Below are 18,533 nucleotides of genomic sequence, written 5' to 3'. Positions count from 1 at the left end.
TTCCTTCTGTGCAATGCACACACACAGCTGCCTGTCTTGTGCCACCCTTTACATAGCTCATATCTTTCTTTCAGGGTCCACAAGTTTCTCATCAGAACATTTGCTTTAAAACCCAGAGGATCTCAAGTGACCAGCCAGCATCAAACCAGCAGGCCTACTTAGAATCACAGAATGGCCTGGGTTGAAAAGAACCACAAAAATCATGTAGTTTCAACCCCCTGCTATGTGCAACCACCAGACCAGGCTGCCCAGAACCACATCCAGCCTGGCCTTGAATGCCGCCATGGATGGGGCATTCAGCACCTCCATGGGCAACCTGCTCTTGAAGAAGAACTTGTACTTGGAGAGAATTATCTGAACATCCATTACTCCTTTCCCTGTTTGCATGAAAAGAGCCACACACCAACCAACCAAAGACATCACCAGTACCTTCCTGCACCCTCAGAGCCACTTGTTCATTCGCAGCCAACATCTGCACAACACATGGCCAGCAGGTACTTTACCCTCCTTGGCATTTAAGGAGACCAAGTTCAAGTCAGCCTGTTGCCCTAGCTTATGATATACAATATATTTGTGTAAAGGAGCTGTTCTATTGAGCCAGTGCCATCCCTGCATACATCACCTTGGGCAAAGAGCACGCAGAGACAAGGTGCTTGCTTTCCCATGGAAAATGCATACATATGCATGCGCAGATATTTAACAGCAGCAGAGTTCCCATTTTTCACCAAAGCCCCATTAGCCAATGATGCTGCTTCAATACACACAGACTGTTCTATTCCTCCTCTAAGCACGCGCTCCACTGAGCTCCCACTGCTCATGGAGCTCAGCAGCAGGGAGGACAGCTTGCTCTGGCATTGGAAGGCACTCTTCGCATCCATCACAGTGAGGAGGTGCCTCCCCTGCTCCTTCCTCTATGTGCTGAAAGGTTCATTTATTCAGGATCCGACTACAGCGGTTCTCCAGCTTACCTGGGAAGGCTTCCCATTCACCACAGGCGAGCAGAGTTCTCAAGACATGAATGTCTGTTTTATGAACATCTGCACTCCATGAATGCTCAGAGTAAGATGTGTATAAATGCAAGGATTGTGCACATGGCAATGCATTATATCTCCAAGAAAAGAAACATGAGATGCAAGATGGCAGACAAGCAGAAACCAACACTGGTCAGAGATCCAGTCTTGTTGCCTTCTAACACTCAGACACAGCCCCAGCTGGTCCCTTCCTTTGGCATTGCTACCCAGCTCACTCCTGTGCACTCTTTCAACACAAATCAGAGAACAACCCACAAGGTAAATGATCTGCTGGACTCCGTGCCATGCTTCAGATCACATAACATGCAAAATGCATAGCCATGGCAGTCAGCATACAGGTGAGGACAGATTCCCGAATCACTATTACAAAAATTCACAGATATATAAGGGTCAGCAGTGGAGGAAATGGATGTTTTACTCAGGTTTCCTTCATTATTGTTTTGGCGTCAATGACAAATTAGAAGTCAATACAAAGATGCCAAGTACATCTTCATAATCATCAGGCATCTCTGACTTGCCATCACTGGTACCCATTGCCATAGTACAGTTCAGATCCATAAGCAAAGGACACATATGCAAGCACAAATAAAGCCAATGCCTTTTCATTATGCATACAAGACAGTTTCTCCCATCTCCAGATGAAAATCCTAGCATTCAGGCTTGCAAGCCCTCATCCCCCATTGGACAAAGCTGCATCCCTGGAGAACTGGCCCAGTTCTGAGTGAGTACCTGCAACCTGCCTCTCCTCCCAGCTGGTGCCATACTCCCAGCATCCTTGTGACAGCATCAACACATGTAAATTCACCCCAATATAAGAACTGAGCAAAGAGAAAGCTGAGCTTCACGAACATTAAGGGCAAGGCCACCGTTTGAGCCGAGATGTTCCCCACTGTCCTCACAATGGACAGAAATATTCCCAACTTGTGTAAATACGGCCTTAGTCAACAGCACGACAAACCCGTACACAGATAAATGTCACACGCTGACGTCAGTGCCAGAACAACCTAATCAAAGTACAGCCGTGTATTTTTAAACCCTGAAGAGGTTGGGGTTGGGTTTTTTTTAAAGCAAACTAAACAAAGAAGTCATTAAAACAAGCCTTTAGAAAACCTCTTAAAAGAAATTCTATGTAATGATAAAACAGGGCTGAAGGATTTAATTCCCTCTGGTTCTGCAGACATAAAAGCTGAGCTGTACCCAGCCCTGAAACTGGCTGTTCCATCTGATGTGTCACTGCACTAGAAAGCAGAAGATAAGGATTTGGGAAAGCGTTACACATCAGATTGGCACTCGCATTTGTATTGGAAATTTACCCAGACAGGTTAAAAATAACACAGTGAACGTTTGCAGCCATTCTGAAGGTCGCTTTGCACAGACGTGCTGCTTTTATAGTACGAGCTCCTAGCTGCACGTGACCACCTATTGCTCGTAGTTTGGAACAGAGTGCTTTCTGGGGACAGCCAGGTTCCCTTGGCTGAGATGGAAGGTCACAGAGTGTGGTCACAACCAACATGACAGAGCCGCAGCACAGAAATCAAGGCCAGGAGCCACTGGATTGACTTGTTTTCTTTCTTTCCTCCTTGTAAATCCCCGCTAACTTATGTTGGAAAGAAGAAAGGTCAGTTGTCTCTCTCAGCATGGTCACAACACATTTCTATGGTCTTAAGGTCGCTCTTGCAGTGCCTGATTTCAGTAACATGAGGGGCAGTGCACAGCAAGAAAAGCCATTGGCACAGATGAGGCAGGAGAGGTGTCCAGTCTTGTGCCCATAGTACCAGGCTCCATATATGTGATACACTCAGTACAGGTTCAATAGGATGAAGCTCCAGCACACACAGTGCAGTGAACTGAAGTGAAGCAACATCACAGCTCCTCTGCCCCTCAATCCTTAGAAAGCCAGGCACAGCATTCATCACCAAGGCTCATTGATTGCTGCTTCACATGGTAGCAGTCCCACCTTCCAAAAATCTTTTGCCACCATCCAGCAACACGTGGAGAGCCAGCCTCCTGCCCAGAAACAAAGCCCATCTTGCATCTGGTTTTGCAGAACTGGAAGGCTCCGCTCTTTTGTTCTTAAGGGCAGCTCATTCCCAAGATACTGGAAACAGCAGAAGTCATTACTTGGCATTAGCAGAGACTTCAGCAATAATCGTATGTAATGAACTCCTTTCCAGGTGCTCCTGTCCACTTTCCTTCTTGTCCTTGAGAGAAGTGATTAGGATTGGATGCTATTTGTAGAGACTGGCAGTAAGAGTTCACATTGATCTCACATCCTTCTGATTTGCTGTGTTTAAAAAGAAGAAACTTGCTGTTTAAAAGAAGGAAGAATCTTTAATTCACTGCCAGCACTTCCCTCGGCTGGAACAAGCAACTGATTTAAGAGTCTTTTAAAGTTATCTGTGGAACACAGATAAATGAAGATAGAAGCCTCATGAAAGATTTCTGACTTATTATTCATTACAGAGAGACAGAAAATAAAGGCCCGCTTGCACTGAAGGTACACTAAGCAGCAGCCACCCAGTAAAATGCTGTCAGTGCAGAATGAAAAGGTTTTCATTCGCAGGGATATGAAAGCTTCATCCATAACAAACTCCACAGCTGTCGGTAGAACAGAGCGCCAAGAGGAACTGTAAATCAGCAGCGCCAATCCCAGCCTGCAGAAAGCAGCCAGAACACCCAATGCACAAACAAGAGCTGCATGTCAAGCCTCCACCTCCAACCTCCCCATGCACCAACTCCAGCAGCACAGCAGGGCTGTTGGCCCCCGAGCTTAACCAGGCAGAGCAATAGGGCAGGGAAGAGAATAAATCTCCAGCAAGAAGGAGGTTAAAAAACAAGAGGAGAAAACAGATGAATTTGATTCAGCACTCTGTGAGATCTTACATATGCCTCAACTTGCGAAGATGCATATGAAGATAGGTGCCAAGGGATCGACTTATTTAATGCAAGACAGCAGAGATGAACCACCCAGATAAGCCACGGGGGGAAGAATCCATTTCCCCAAAAGCAAGGATCAATGATGATCTATTTTCCCTTTCATCCCACTGGTCACACGGTGAATCTGAGACAACGTGCTAACCGCAGCTTCCACCTGCTCTCCTCCTAGATGTCTCCTCAGCTCAAGAATCCACGGCAAGGTCGGCATCAAACCTGTTTGGGCAGGATTTTCTTACAAAGCTTAATCAGCCAAGATAAATAAAGCAGCTTCGTTTTGAATGCTAAATTTAGAGCAAGACTGCAACTTGACCATACAACCTACACAGCTGGACACAGAGGTGATGTCCTTGGACTGTGCAGTTCCACCCAGCTCATTTTGAGTTAGAAATACCCCAGCCAGCAGAGCTGGAGCAGCACACAGACCTTAATTACATGAAGAACATCAGTGCGGAATAACAAAGCCTTTAAGCAAGAATCACACAGGGAGCTCTCAAGTCCCCTGCAGTACTTTCCCAGTCCCCCAACAAATAAAACCCCACATTCAGGGGGGAAAGCAATACCGAGTACATTTACTGTAATACTGGCGGATGAAAAACTGTAATTGCTCTGCCTTGACATCTGGTTTCTATTTTGCTGCCATTATATCAGATTACATAACAAACAGATGATGCACTAGATTCGCCGAGTTCTTCTGCAAGTCTTGTGTGTGGATTTGGTGTTTACATTCTTGCTCACAAGAATGTCAGTGACGGCGCACACACACACACACAGAGCAGTGATTTAAAGCAGAATGCAAAGAGAAGATTCCAAAGTCAAAAGTAAGGCTGACCTGGGGAGGAGGGACGGGTGTTTAAATCCATATAGAAAAGATCCCCATTTCACAACTCAGTTCAGGAAGGTTAATCTGCATGTAACGCAGCCCTCACAGACAAACGTTTATACGAATAAGCTGTGAGGAACACATAAGTTTACACCCAGGTAATTTGCTTACATAAGTATTTCACAAGTATAATGATGTAAATGAACTCCACTTTGCCCCATCGTGTTACTATCACCTACCAAAATGCAACACTGCACCACGTGCATCACCTCCTTCTCTTATTTCTGGTCTGTAACGCTTTAGAGGTAGATATACTATACTATACACGGCTATCTAGTAACATATATACACACAAGTTATTTTTTTCCTCTAACTGGTGCTTGTAAGTAATTTCTGCTGTCATGGTGATTCATGGTCTTAAGGGCATACAGTAAATATGCAACCTTCAAAATCAGATGCATATTTGCTGACCTCAGGCACATGGTAAGCCTCCTTCTGAGTCAACAGCACATCCTCCCTCTGCATCAATTCAGGCAGCCATGCAGCAGCTGTTCTGCAGCTGATTCAGCTGAATGCAGGTGATTTTCACATGCCAGTGATGTTTCAGCCTCACTTCATGACACTGTGCTGCATCAGAAGAGATGAGATTTCCTCCCGGGACACGCCTGCATGTGCTTCCTTTGCCAGCAACAAAAGATGCAACAAAACACTTGCATTCTAGAGTACTGCATTTCAGACACAGGACATGATAAGGGAATTACAGAGTTAGGGTTATGTACACTACCACCTCTAACGCTTCCAAATCATGCACCCAAATGTGATTTTATTCCCCAGCCCCACAGTTACAGAAGCATAGAATGGTTTGGGAAGGACCTTTAGGATCATTGAGTTCCAACCCCTCTGCTATAGGCAGGCACACCTCCCTCCAGACCACGCTGCTAACAGCCCAACCCTGAACACCTCTAGGGAGAGGGCAACCACAACATCCCTGGGCAACCTGTTCAGGTCCCTCCAGCTGGGACGTCATGGGTTTGGCTGGGAAACGTCTGCTGATGGGACCTCTCAGAGCAGGAGGTTTGTGCCATTTAATTCAGAGCCAAATATGAAAATCAGGAAAGCATTCACAGATACCGACCTAATCTTTTCCAGTTTTCAAAGGTCAAGTAATTGGCTTTTCCCCTCATCTTATTCTTGCACAAATCTGAGCATGTTTACATTATGTGGTGTGCAGATGCCACCAGGAATGCTGGAAATATTAGGAAAACACAAATATGTTCCCTAAGAGGGCAGCTGTTAAGGAGTTTATCCCTTAGGTACTACAGATACCTGCTGCTGGCACTGGGAAACACAGCAGGAAAAAGGCTATTCTGCAGGTGAAGGAAACACTTCTGGCCACGTCTTAACAGGTTCATCATTAAGCACCAAGCAAGTAATTAACAGTATTAATTTCACAACAAGACGAGCAAATTCTACATCAGGGTCAAACTGCATGCCTGAAACAACTGAGCTGCAATAGCTTTACTACAGATAGAAGCAATTACAGCGGTCAGCTGTGTAGCCCAAGGTCAGCCTGCCTGCTCAGTAGTCAGGTAATATCCGTAATTGGGGTAAAAACATCTCATTGGGACTACAAAAAAAAAGAACCAGAAGGATCAACCAGTTCTCACCACTGTGCCAGTGAGGAGAGCTGCATCCGTGCCTGCCATTTCTGACTGCAAAGCCCAGAATGGATGCAGCTTTTGCTGCTGTGCTCAACACTCTTGAGGGGATGTCATTGCACTGCACGAGGGGGGCTACCTGAGAGACAGAGAGCCAGCTTCACAGTGCAGGGGGATGAACCCACAGCACACCTCCTCCAGGGAAACCCCCACTGACACACATGAACTCAGGGTGCAGCACCTTAAGTCCATCCTCCTGCAATGCTTCCAGCTGGGGAAGGAGCTCAAAGCAGCCGATCCTTCCTTAAGCACCTCGTCTCAGCTGAGAAAGGGAAAGCTGTCAGCTAAGGGATCACAGTGTTCTGATTTGAAGTGGGGAAAGGGGCTGCGTGGCTGTGGCTTTCTCAGAGGACAGAAGAAAAACAGTGTTTCTTCAGCGCTGAGATTTTAAGTGCTTATTCATTCCTCCTTGTCATCTGTAAGCAAACTACTCCTCCATTCATTACGGACTGGCAGAATGCAAAGGCGTAGCGCACGAGTCTTTGCTTTTACTATTATAAATGATGCTATTTTTGCCTGTAAGCCTCCAGCATCACAAATCACACATCCTTCACACACATCACCCCAGCTCCCTCTGCTCAGCTATTGTCTCCCAGAGCTGTGGGTGTTTTCCTCCCATCGCTCTACCTGGGGGGAGTTGTGGCAGTCTGCACAGAGCTGCGTGCTCATCTATAGGGCAGTGCAATTAACCAAAGGCTCATCAAGCAATGCTGCTTCGGGGCTACTGTCCAGTCTGTGCTCACCCCAGAGCTTTCCCCCTTCATGTCACCCCCTAGCAGAGGAGAACATGGTGCTGCCACCATTCACCATCAGATACATGAAGCCTCTGCGCACGCCGCATTTTCTGCCCTCTCATCTGTTCCCACCAGCAGTAAGTTTTCAGTAGTGCTCAAATGCCAGACAAAACATCTTGAAGCTGCCAGCGTGCTCTGCTCTCTGCTGGCACAGCCAAGGGCACTCTGCAAAGGTCAGCGCTATGAAAAAATCCGTATCAGAAAAGCCTCCTGAGCATGCGATGCTTGGAATGAGAGACTGATCCATAATTAGATGGTTCAGGGTTTGTTATCCTGGAAAGAGGTCTGCAGTGGTATTTCATGAGTCCTAGACCGGGAAAGAAAAGAACCCGCACGGCAGTTTGTTTTCCCAGCATCTAAAAAAAGGATTAAGCTGAAAGCAAAACACGGAGACCAGTACTGATGCACACAGCAGGCTCTCACTAGCAGGGCTGCCTGCTTTACAGCCTCACAGCCCTCGTACCCCTAAACACATTGGAATGACGAGCTGGGTGAGGCAGGAGAACCACGTCAGTCATTCTCTTAGTAAGGGAGAAGAAGCAGCTGGCAGCAGGGCTGTCCCTGAGCAAGTCCAGCAGACTGCTAGCTTCCATCTGGCAGATACACCCCAGGCAGGATGGGTACCCTTCCACGCAGCATCCCTGAATACAAGGCTATCTTCCACCCAGTTACTCAGCAGAATTAATATCTCGGAAGTGGCAGAGCGATAAATAAAGGCTATGTGAGCTGATAAATCACTTACAATTTACCAGTATAGAACAATATCAACTGACCAGGATGCTAACAACAACTAACAAGCGTGACAAAAGCAGTCAAAGCTAGTAGACACGATGAAAACACACAGAGGAACGATGAAAACGCATGGAGGAACATAGTGAAAAAGTAAACGCTGAGCATTACGCCTCCTTCAAAATAAAAGCCAGTTACAATCTTGAAGACAACGGTTGATAAACACCACAAATGCCTTCTTTTATGTGTGTGAAGTACTTCCACTTTAAGATGTTTGAAAAACAGACTGTACTATTCAAAAGAAACAGGCTCACATTCCATTTGCTCCTTGTAAGAGAAGAAAGCTTCTAGCAGGGCAAGTTATCTTTCAGCACAACCGCATCTTCCCCTTTTCCTTGCTACAGCCTCCTGTGCACATGCATCTCCATCTATGACACGTGTAACTTCCTGCTGCACAAAAACATGCACTTTTAGAACAGATCTGCAGCCTTCGTGCAGTCGGTGCTCACAGTGAAGCACCACGGCCATGTCCCTCTGGTTCACCTGCTGAAGGGTACTGAAGGCTCACGGATGGGGACTGCCTGTGAATGAAAGCAGCCACTCCAGCTTTGGCACCAACACTCCCTGCTAACCAGCTGGTATGCAGTGGCTGCACTGTGAACGTCTCCAGTTTCAACTTGCTTATCCAACCTGTCTTGTCAAGGCTGACACCTATCTAGATGGCATCTTGCTGGCTAAAACCAAAGATGTACTAAAATGCTGCTAGAAGCATCCTGCTATGCTTTCTACCTGTGAGGATGCCATGCAGGCAGTATCAGTGCTTCAAGAACGAGCACCAGTGCAGCTGGTGCTGCAGCAGCCACTGGAGAGAGAAGCAACATGTAAGACATCATCTCTTGGGAATTTAGGCATGAATGAAGCCAGAGAGAAAACTGAGGACATGATAACCAGCTTTAGGCGCATTCCCTATTCCAAAGGTGATGCAAAAAGCTCCTAGAGCAAGCAGTCTTCTTCAGGGAGGGAAACAACCGCCCCATCTCCAACCTGTCAGTGCCATATATCCATGGTTAAGGAACATCTCCAGGGATGGTGACCCCAGCACTCCATGGGCAGCTGTGCCACTGCAGCACCACTCTTTATGAGAAGAAATTGCTCCTAATGTCCAACCTGAAGCTGGTATTTTAACCAAAAATAAGGCCCCACACTCCACACAAATCCTTGGCAAGTTAAAGATTTAGCAATCAAAGTAGAGTTAAGATAGATACACACACAAAAATATATGCACACATGAATACACATAACTCTCCATTCCTGAGCCAACTCAAAACAGCCTTACTGCTTGTCTAACAGCATCATACACTCCTGGGTAGCCACTTTCTGCCAAGATCCTCCAATTCAGGCTCACTGGGAGAATGGCAGAGAAGCAAAACCAACACCCAGCTGACTCTATAACAAGGCAATGGTAAGTGCACATCAATACAGGTAAGGACAAGCTGCTGCTTTGGGCTGAGAATGAGCCACACTCTCCTTTCTCTCAAGGAAAGTGATCTCTAAGTGGGCAGCTTTCTCATCAAGCAGACACAGACTATCACTGCAAGCATTCACAAACAGGGCTCACACCGAGGCCTGCCCTTTCAGGCTGATGCATGCCTGCAGCACGCTGACATATGCAGCAGGATCAACAGCTTGTTATTTTAAAAGGACAGAGACAACTTCTCAGGAAGTTCAATAGCAAACTGCTTGCTAGCAGCCGGTTCCTCCAGATTGGTGAAATAACATCTACAGCTTTGGTGCACAAAGTGGCATTTCTCTTCCACCCCCCTCCTTCCACCAGCAGGTTTTGTTTTCATTTAGATACGGATTAAGAGAATGAGGAAAAAAAAGAAATAAACACATCAAACTTGAAGAACATTCTTGATGTTTCTCTGCCATTTGTGTCATCTGAGTACACAAATACATTGGTCTCCTGGGTGCCAAACCTACCGGGCACGGCGGCTTCAAGACATCGATAAGCGATCCCAGCAGGAGGAGGAAGCTTCCAGAATGACTGCAAAATACCTCACTCAAAGGGGGGGCGGGGGGGGGAAAAGGCTTTGTATTGCTGTTTCCAACAGAAAAGCAGCTTGAAAAGGAGCAGTAGTAGTTCTACCATTCGGTTGTACTTAAAACAAGCAGATAAACAAAGCAAGAAAACAATAGCGTTGTCTGGAGGACTTGAAATATGTTGCTATCCTTGCAGTATAATTCCAATCTTCGTGCTCCCAGCTAATAAACAAACCCAGTCTTGACAATTCCTGAAGATGAAGCTGTACCTCGCCTTTAAGAGCTGCAAAGTTATTCACCAGGTTTCCTCCCATCCATTTCCCCAAGCTCTCAGCACCTGATGTGCACACTGAGAGCTGTTCAAGCAAATGGCCTTGCAGAAAGTTTCTCTCATCTGATTGCTAGAACCCTCTAAAGATTAAGTAACTGTTACCCAATTACTTTGAGCAATTATCCCCAAAACATCCCATTCTTCTGTATAGCAGCATCCACATTCTCCCTGACAAAAGCAAATAGTGCACACACATTTTGCTGGTAACTAACTTGGTGAGACAGTTTTAATTCTATATATTTAATATAAACTACAACCTTAGGAGCCAAAGAAAAAAGAAGAGCAGAGAGGGGGGAGGGTCCCGGCTTGTAACCTGACATGCAGCAGTATTGCTCTCCCAGCAGGAACATACATCCCACAGCACTTCTGGACCTGACCACTGTGCAGCTGCAGTGTTAGCAACCTCTGGCCTACTTTCAGGCACATTAGAGTCCAACTGTATTTACGCTGACAGAGACAAGCAAAGGTTGTGACGACTTATTGACGCAAGAGTTACTTGGTGCTCTGTGCCAAAAATTAATCAGTGCGGGAGGAGGAGAAACTCTCTTTAAGCACCCGGTTAGAAAGTGATTTGGTGAACTGCTTACAAAACAAGCTGAGGTCTTGCATGACAAACACTGAGAGAAATCAGGACTTGGCAGCTCGAATTTAAGGCAGAACCCACTGACCAGAGGGAAACGTTGTGCATGCTCTTGTCATGTAAAACAAAAGTGGTTTTGATCCTTCAGCAATATAAACTGGTTCTATGTTTGTTCAGATCACATCTCAAATACATTCCGGGTAACAATTATTAAAGCACACCGACCCTGCAAGGCAGCAGCTGGTCCTACCTGCCGCAACTCTGGCTGCTAAGAAAACAGAGTCCAGTGATCCATTTGAAACAGCTACTGCACAAAGACAGGTTTTAAAGGAAAAAAAAAAAAGTCAGAATCCTGAAGGCAGACTCAAGGAGCATCACCCCCTACCTGCCAAGAAGCCTTCACCATAAACCTGTCAGGAGCTACCAGCCTGCAGAACAGGCCTTCCACCTGCTGGAAAGAAAAAGCATCTAATGCTAATCAGATCCTTGCTGTCAGCAGGGAACAGATTTCCTAAGCCCTCCTCCTCTGTTTGTTAAGCTGTAAGGACTGCATGCCTTCTCCCAGCAAAGGCTGCATGAGATCAAGGATACCTTGCTCAGAATAAAGTGCTTTGCACTTGCTCCCGAAGTGACAAGTCGAAGAGTGAAAGCTTGGATGGACTACAAGAGCCTGGTCTGTATGTACTGGGCTTTCTACTCTTCTACTGGTTGTTTTCCGACCAGCAAAGAGAAGGGATATCAGCTTGGTCTGGTTCAGGCTTTTATCTCTCTCCACAAGAGCAGCTCAGGCATTTTATACAACAGGAACGTGCTTCTTTTTATATCCACTGTAAAACTAAGGTTACAGTTACAGAAGAGAAACTAGTCTGTTAAACTAGAAAGCACAAGTTTCAAACACTGAAACAGAATAAAAGTCCATCTCAATGGATCATCTTTATGCTTTTCTAGCTTAAGTGCATCTTAGCATTACTGAGCTGTAAGGTTTCCCTGCTTGAAGAATTTTCAATTGATCAAAATAATGGAACCAACTTTAGAGTAGTTTAATAATAATAAATCCACAGTCCTATTCGCTCAGCAGGTAAGGCAGCAGAGCGTGGCAGCTGCCGAGGCAGGCTGGGCAGCACCCAAGCTGGCTAGCTGGATGTCACAGCAACTACAGCCACAAATAACTGCATTGATCCTGGTCTATCGACCAGAAGGTGAAACCTGAGAGCAAAGAGTCATTACACAGTAGTTCATGGGCAGCAACGCCTTGAAAAATCTTAAAACAACAAGCAATCAACATACACAATTCAGTGAGTCAAGTGCCCGGTGAGGCAATGAGCCCCACAGCCCCTGGACCCCGTTAGCTCAAACCCAATGGGGTTACATTTGTCCAACAGCAGCCTTTTGGGACAAGATGGGTACCTGAAGCCAAGGCTAATGGGTCAAAGCTCATTGGCTACACCTCACTCCTATTACAATTTTCCCTGTAAAGCTATTTATGTGGTTTGGCAACAGAACAGCTACAAACAGAATGAGTACATAGATTCTTGAATAGTGAAAGGGTCAGGATTGATTTTTTTCTTTCTTTTTTAAATGATTTCTTTGAATTCATCTGTCATTCCTCCAACATCCCGCTCCCAGCCCTACCACAGAGTGCAGCTGCAGCACAGCCAGATTTTCCACAAACTCTCTCCACTGCAAACAACTGCATCTTGCCCGTGCTTAGAAGTACCCAGAGAAGGAGTAGGTGGCACTGGCAAAATCCTACTTGCTCATACATCCAGATGCCACCACTCCACTCCTCATTCAGCAGAGTGAATTGATGCCCCCAGAGGCACCAACCCTGCATGCTCACTCTTGTAGAATGCACGGGGACCCCAGAATTCAGGCTCACAAGACTGATGTGGCTGTCACAAAGGTGAACAGGCCAGATATAAATGCACACTGGTAACTTAGCTTAGCTGCTCCAGGGACACTGGCTGAGCAGCAGGCACCCCTTCTCAAAGGCAATGGCAGCCAAGCTGGCCTCTGCACCCTCCTGCACTACAGCACCTCCCTGGCGCACAGAAATAGCTTAGCAGTAGTCCATAAAAACAGGCTTAACAGCCAAACTTATCCACCTGATTGCATTAATTAACTAACATTCCCAATTACTGTCCTCATGCATGGATTCTTGTTGTGGGCTGTAGAAGCAGGGGTGACAAGTCAGAGGCCGTGGCTGTGATATGAGGCTCATAAACAGCAACATTTGCCTTCCAGTGCATCTTAAAGCAAGTAAGAGCAGTGCAGGTAGAGCACCCAATTTCCCCAGCAGAAGTAGAAGCAGAAATGCCACATATGGCTGACAACCGTCTGAGAGTAAGTGGATATTTCATCTCTGCTTCATCAGTCAGAGTTGGTGGAATGACTGAAGCAATCCTTCGAGATCAGCACTGTCCTAATTGATCTGACCACAGCAAAGCAAACAAGCCTCATCAATGCAAGAGCCTGGCACTTAAGAAGGCAACGTGAATCATTTAGAATAAATAGTGAGAATACACTCCTTACAGTCTAGTAAGGGATTTAACTTGGGGGAAGCATACATGAGAAGATACAGGTCAAACTGAAGTTGACCAGAGGTGAATACCAAAAATACAGTAAGAATATGGAAAAAGGTCTTTTTACTTTCCCAGTAAGATACAAGGGCCCCAAGGACTATCTTAAACATTATCATCTAACTTCAAAAGTGCAACCTTCTTTCCTACCCTTTTCCTATCCCACATCTCATCAAAATAATCCGGTTATCTCCCTCTCACCATAAGTACCTGCTTCTCATCTTTATACTGCAGGATACATCACAGGCTAAAAAAACTACTTTAGAATTCTTCAAAAGCCTGCTTGAAAGTGCAAGAACTGCATTTAAAGAAAAAATAGAAGCAAGAGGAACGTACTTAGCAGGGACACTGACCTAGAAGGAACTTCAACTTGAACCTCAAGTTGAAGCACAGAACAATTTCTCTCTTTTGAGGATACAATAAAAACCTTATAGAGAAAGTCTCTGCTATTTGATGCTCCAGAAAGTGAAAACTTCACAGGTTCCATGGTAGCAGTCTTAACTTGCATTGTCCTCACAATGATACTGTTCCTGTTAGAGGAAACCTGTTAGAGGACGTGCTCAGCTTATACATCCATAAGAATCTGAACACAGGTGGAATCAGGCATTCAGTCACACATCAAAGAAAGAAAGGTAAACACAGTCCTGGTCTTGCAAAGACCAAACCCAGAGAGACACACGCTCTAAGGATCATGAAGCAGCCATTTCTTCTGCATAATGAGAAGTCTAATCTTCCACTGGTATGCTTTTCAAATTTTCTTCCAGAGCTGACAACTTTACTGTAACAGGAGATTTTGCAGAACACCTCCTACCTCCACTCACTGTCAAAATAACACGCAGTCCTCAAAGCAACTTCCCCATATGTTGTAGTTTAAGATAGCTGCCAAAGCCTTTCCTGTATCCACTGTATAGCCACTGCAATTGGCCCCTTCTGAAAAGCAACCTAGGGCACTTAACCCAAGCAACAGAAAGATTCCCTTAGCGCACGCTTTCTCAACAACGCATTTAGAGAAGAAAAAGCTGACAAGTACAAGAACGAGGATTCAAGATGCCAGCTTTGACCAAGACTAACCAAAAAGCTCTCCAACAAATACAAGTCTGAAGCAGGGACGTCTTCAAAGCAAGGTTCTCAAGTGTTTCTGCTACTTATCTCCCTCGTGGCCATGCTGCCATCCAGCCTGTTTTATCCCACGTGGAACAGAAGCAGCAGTGAGTATTTCTTACTGGCAGATCTTGCTGCTGAGTTCGTTTCCCAACCAGCTTCAAGGTCTCCTCCACGCCTGGGAGGAGCTCCTCAGGGCTTCAAGACAAGCAATGCATGCTCTTGCATCTGTATTCCTGCTCCTCTGCTGGGCCTGCCCACCAGCTGAAGGCTTCCATCCAACCAGCTTCACACACTCAGCAGCGGGAAAAGTGGGCATACTAGAAATCCTTGTTTTTTTTTCACCAAGAGAAAAGATGTCAGATAAAGAGGTTCTGCCCATACTCACCTGTGCTCTACTTGTAAAACCAAAGCCCAGATGCCCAATGTAAAATAACTCAGCTGTGGCAAACTGAAGCATCAGACAAGTAGGGGCAAGTATAGATAAGCCATATCCAAATCACCTTCCAGACAACAGCCACCAAGAATCAGCCGTGCCCAAGGAGGACTGGAATTTACTGGTATGCTCTTTATGTTTATTGAAAGAACGCTCTTGTCCCCAGATAACTTACAGAACCAGACTGATTACTGCCAGAAAGTAGGTCAGTGTCATTTAAAGCCAGTTTGAAATGCATCTCCACAGAAACTTCTTAATCTTTAAAAAGAGAATGCATAAAATATTTATTTTATGGGTGCAAAATGTTTGAAAGACTAACAGGGAAAGCTCTTATGTGTAGTGCATGAAATGGCTTTCCATGCCTCATTAAGCCATGGAATGTGAAAGGAGAGTGGCTTCTTACACTTGGCAGATAAAATGCCACACAAAAGTACTTCTCAGCCTAGCAAAATCACAGCACATGACTTGCTAACTCGTTTTCCTCGTGTTCTGTGATCATGGAGCTTTTCTGCTTTGTCTGGTATCTCCTCTCAGCCTTAATGATCGCGCTGCAGATTTCTCCATATTAGCCAGGCAACTCATTCTTCAATTTCAATATTCCTAATTACCAAACATTCAGCACTTCAAGATGTAAATAACATTTGCATCTCCGCGAGAGCAGCTCTGAAGAAGGAATACAGCATTTGCATTCAGACTAATTCCTGTAAGATAACATTTCATAAACAAACCGCTTCACTGAGCATGGAGATTTCCAGTCTTTACAAAGCAGAGTGAACTTTAAACAAATACAAATCAGTTGAGTGATTAACTTTAAGCCTTTAGGTTTCTTTAAACTGATCTCTCTATGTATAACCGGTATCGGTAGAACAATCTTTACTGATTAAAGAACGAAATTACAGTGAAACCACTGAAAGCCATTGAAAATTAGGTGAGGGAGGCAGAAGGTGACAGCCAGAAATCACTTCAGGTCATGGGGAGGAAAATAAAATGAAGCCTACATCCACTCTTTGCCAGGGCTGACTTGGTTGTGCACAGGTGTTATCAGCACTAAAGGTTACATAAGGTGAGCCTAAATTGTGGTCGACGTAGCAAGTTAAGAAGTGAAACGAAACATGCTTGTCCCTGCACCCCGAGCTTTGTCATAATCCTAAACGTTATCTTAATTTGACTAATTTTCTTAATTATATTTCGCACCATCTTCATCTTTTATAGCACAATTTCAGCATTTTTTTCCAGCTTTGTTCGAGCACTCAAAGAAGCAGCAACTCCTCTGCCAAAGGGCACACCATGCCTCTGCACTCTGTTGCCATGAGCTCCACACAGCTTCCTCCTCCTGCCTCCCCAGCCTCCAACTGGCAGCCCTGTGCCCTCCCCCCTGCCCCCAGCCTGCCCAGCAGTTCCACCCAAAATGATTCACATTCCTGCCCAGGCAACAACAGAGCTTACCAGTACCTGCAGGGAGATGGATGGTGGTTCATCAGGAGCAGCTGCTGCTTGTGGCAAGAGGGACCCCAACAGCAGACTGCTGCTCCCCCCTGCTCCTTTAAGATCCTAGGAGCTGATTATCCCAACCCAGAGCTCAAGTAAGGAAACTGCAGAGAGTCTCCAGGGCCAGGCTCCTACAAAATCCCATCTGTGATAGGTTTGGAGAAGATTAGAGAAGAAAGCTCATATCCACTGAAGCAAAATGTAATAGGCTCTTGAGTTAAAGCAAAGCATTCCCTTAAACAACACACATCATTAGTAATAATTACCTGTAGCTGTACAATCAAAATAGCTATCGCAACTGACATGAGAGGTCTAGATGTCACCTTTGGTCAGGTTTGGAAACTGCTTCTACCAAGTGTTATAAAACTGAATCTCAAAGAGAAACAAGCAGTGAGAACACCATGGGGTGAGCCAGTGGTGAAGAGCCATCGCCACACCAACCCAGCACTTGGAGATACAGTCATACAAAGCCAACATCTACAACACCATACAGTAAAAATACTGTCAGATCACTGCCTTTGCTTTTATTTCTTTATTATTTTTTATTTCTTTATTATTTTTGCTTTTTAAGGGTAAAAAACTTGCAAAAATTAAGCAATCTCCAGCAAAAAGGCTGATGACAGGAGTCCTTCACTTCAAGGGCTACTGCCAATATGAAATTTCCTCCCAAACACTGAGGATTCACAGCTTCAGCTCTCACTGAGCCAACACGTACCTCACTCCAAGCTCCTCCATGACAGTGGGCCAAGAAGTTTAGGAACTGTAGAGCTCAGGAAAATGCATACATATCCAGAACCACCCAGCTGAGCTGCTGTTTCCCTGGGTTTGAGGCAACCAGCTATTCCAGCAAGAATCACTTGTAAACATGTCTGTTGCAAAAGCCTTAAACTGATTTTTAGCACCACAAGCATGGGAAGCTTCTGCCTTCTTTCCTTGCCACTTTCTTACAAGACTCTCTCACAGATCTTCGGCACAAAACGAGGGCAAGGTAAAAAGGGAAGAGCTCGCATTCGAATTAAAGGAGAACAAGACAAATCAGCCATGAGAGCCAACAGAACAGCCCAGCTATGAATTATATCTCTCTTTCCGGAATGTTTAGAGAGATGCTCCTCATCATTAGGTTTATTTTCTAGTTCTTAACATAGCTGTGTGCTTAACCTATCCAACTACTGTGCAGGATAATGGAGCAGGCCATTAGCTCCTCAGTGTCTCATACAGAATCACAGAACGGCCTGGGTTGAAAAAGACCCCAATGCTCATCCAGCTCCAACCCCCTGCTGTGTGCAGGGTCAACAACCAGCAGCCCAGGCTGCCCAGAGCCACATCCAGCCTGGCCTTGAATGCCTGCAGGGATGGGGCATCCACAGCCTCCTTGGGCAACCTGTGCCAATAAGAATCATCCACACACTTGAAAAACAGACCTCTAGAAAAGCACTGTGTTGCAAAAACTGTATCAAAGCTGAATACCTACATGCAGAACACTACTCATAAATATTTAATTTCCCAACTCCCCATAACACCAGAGAGATGTCTGAAAATCTAACAGGCTGCTACATTACAGCATTATAAAACAGATATTATGCAAGGTTCAGATTTTCAGCCATGGTGCCTCTAACCTCCAGCGTCCCTGTCTGCTGCAACATTTCTTGCTCCCAGCCTCAGAAGCCACTAATGGACTGCTATTAATCATCCTGAAGCACGTATGAAATCCTTCCCCTACAAACACGGTTCCTTAAATCTAAGATGTTGACTTAACTTCAGTCTTATTTGGCTGTTAACCCCAAACCGGTTAAATGGAAGTCACAAAAGTAACCTGGCAAAAACATAATTAAACAAGCAGTTCCATGTGCCTTGCCATTGCTGGATTACCTGCCTGTAGTCACTATTCCTAACCAAGAATTGAAACAATCAGCAGACAAATTGGAACCCAAATAAAAACTCTTCTT

The 18,533-nt window shown here is 45.3% G+C and overlaps 1 protein-coding gene across 9 annotated transcripts in view; it reads right to left on the bottom strand.

The window, feature by feature from the left end:
- Positions 1-18,533, bottom strand: part of HDAC4 (histone deacetylase 4) — a 186,954-nt gene that overhangs the window by 148,599 nt on the left and 19,822 nt on the right. The gene's annotated exons all lie outside the window — the stretch shown is intronic.

Source organism: Coturnix japonica, chromosome 7 (assembly GCF_001577835.2).
Source record: "Coturnix japonica isolate 7356 chromosome 7, Coturnix japonica 2.1, whole genome shotgun sequence".
NCBI classification, from domain to species: Eukaryota; Metazoa; Chordata; class Aves; order Galliformes; family Phasianidae; genus Coturnix; species Coturnix japonica.
The sequence above is the reverse complement of the archived record's forward strand: the minus strand, read 5'-3'. Positions and strand labels throughout refer to the sequence as shown.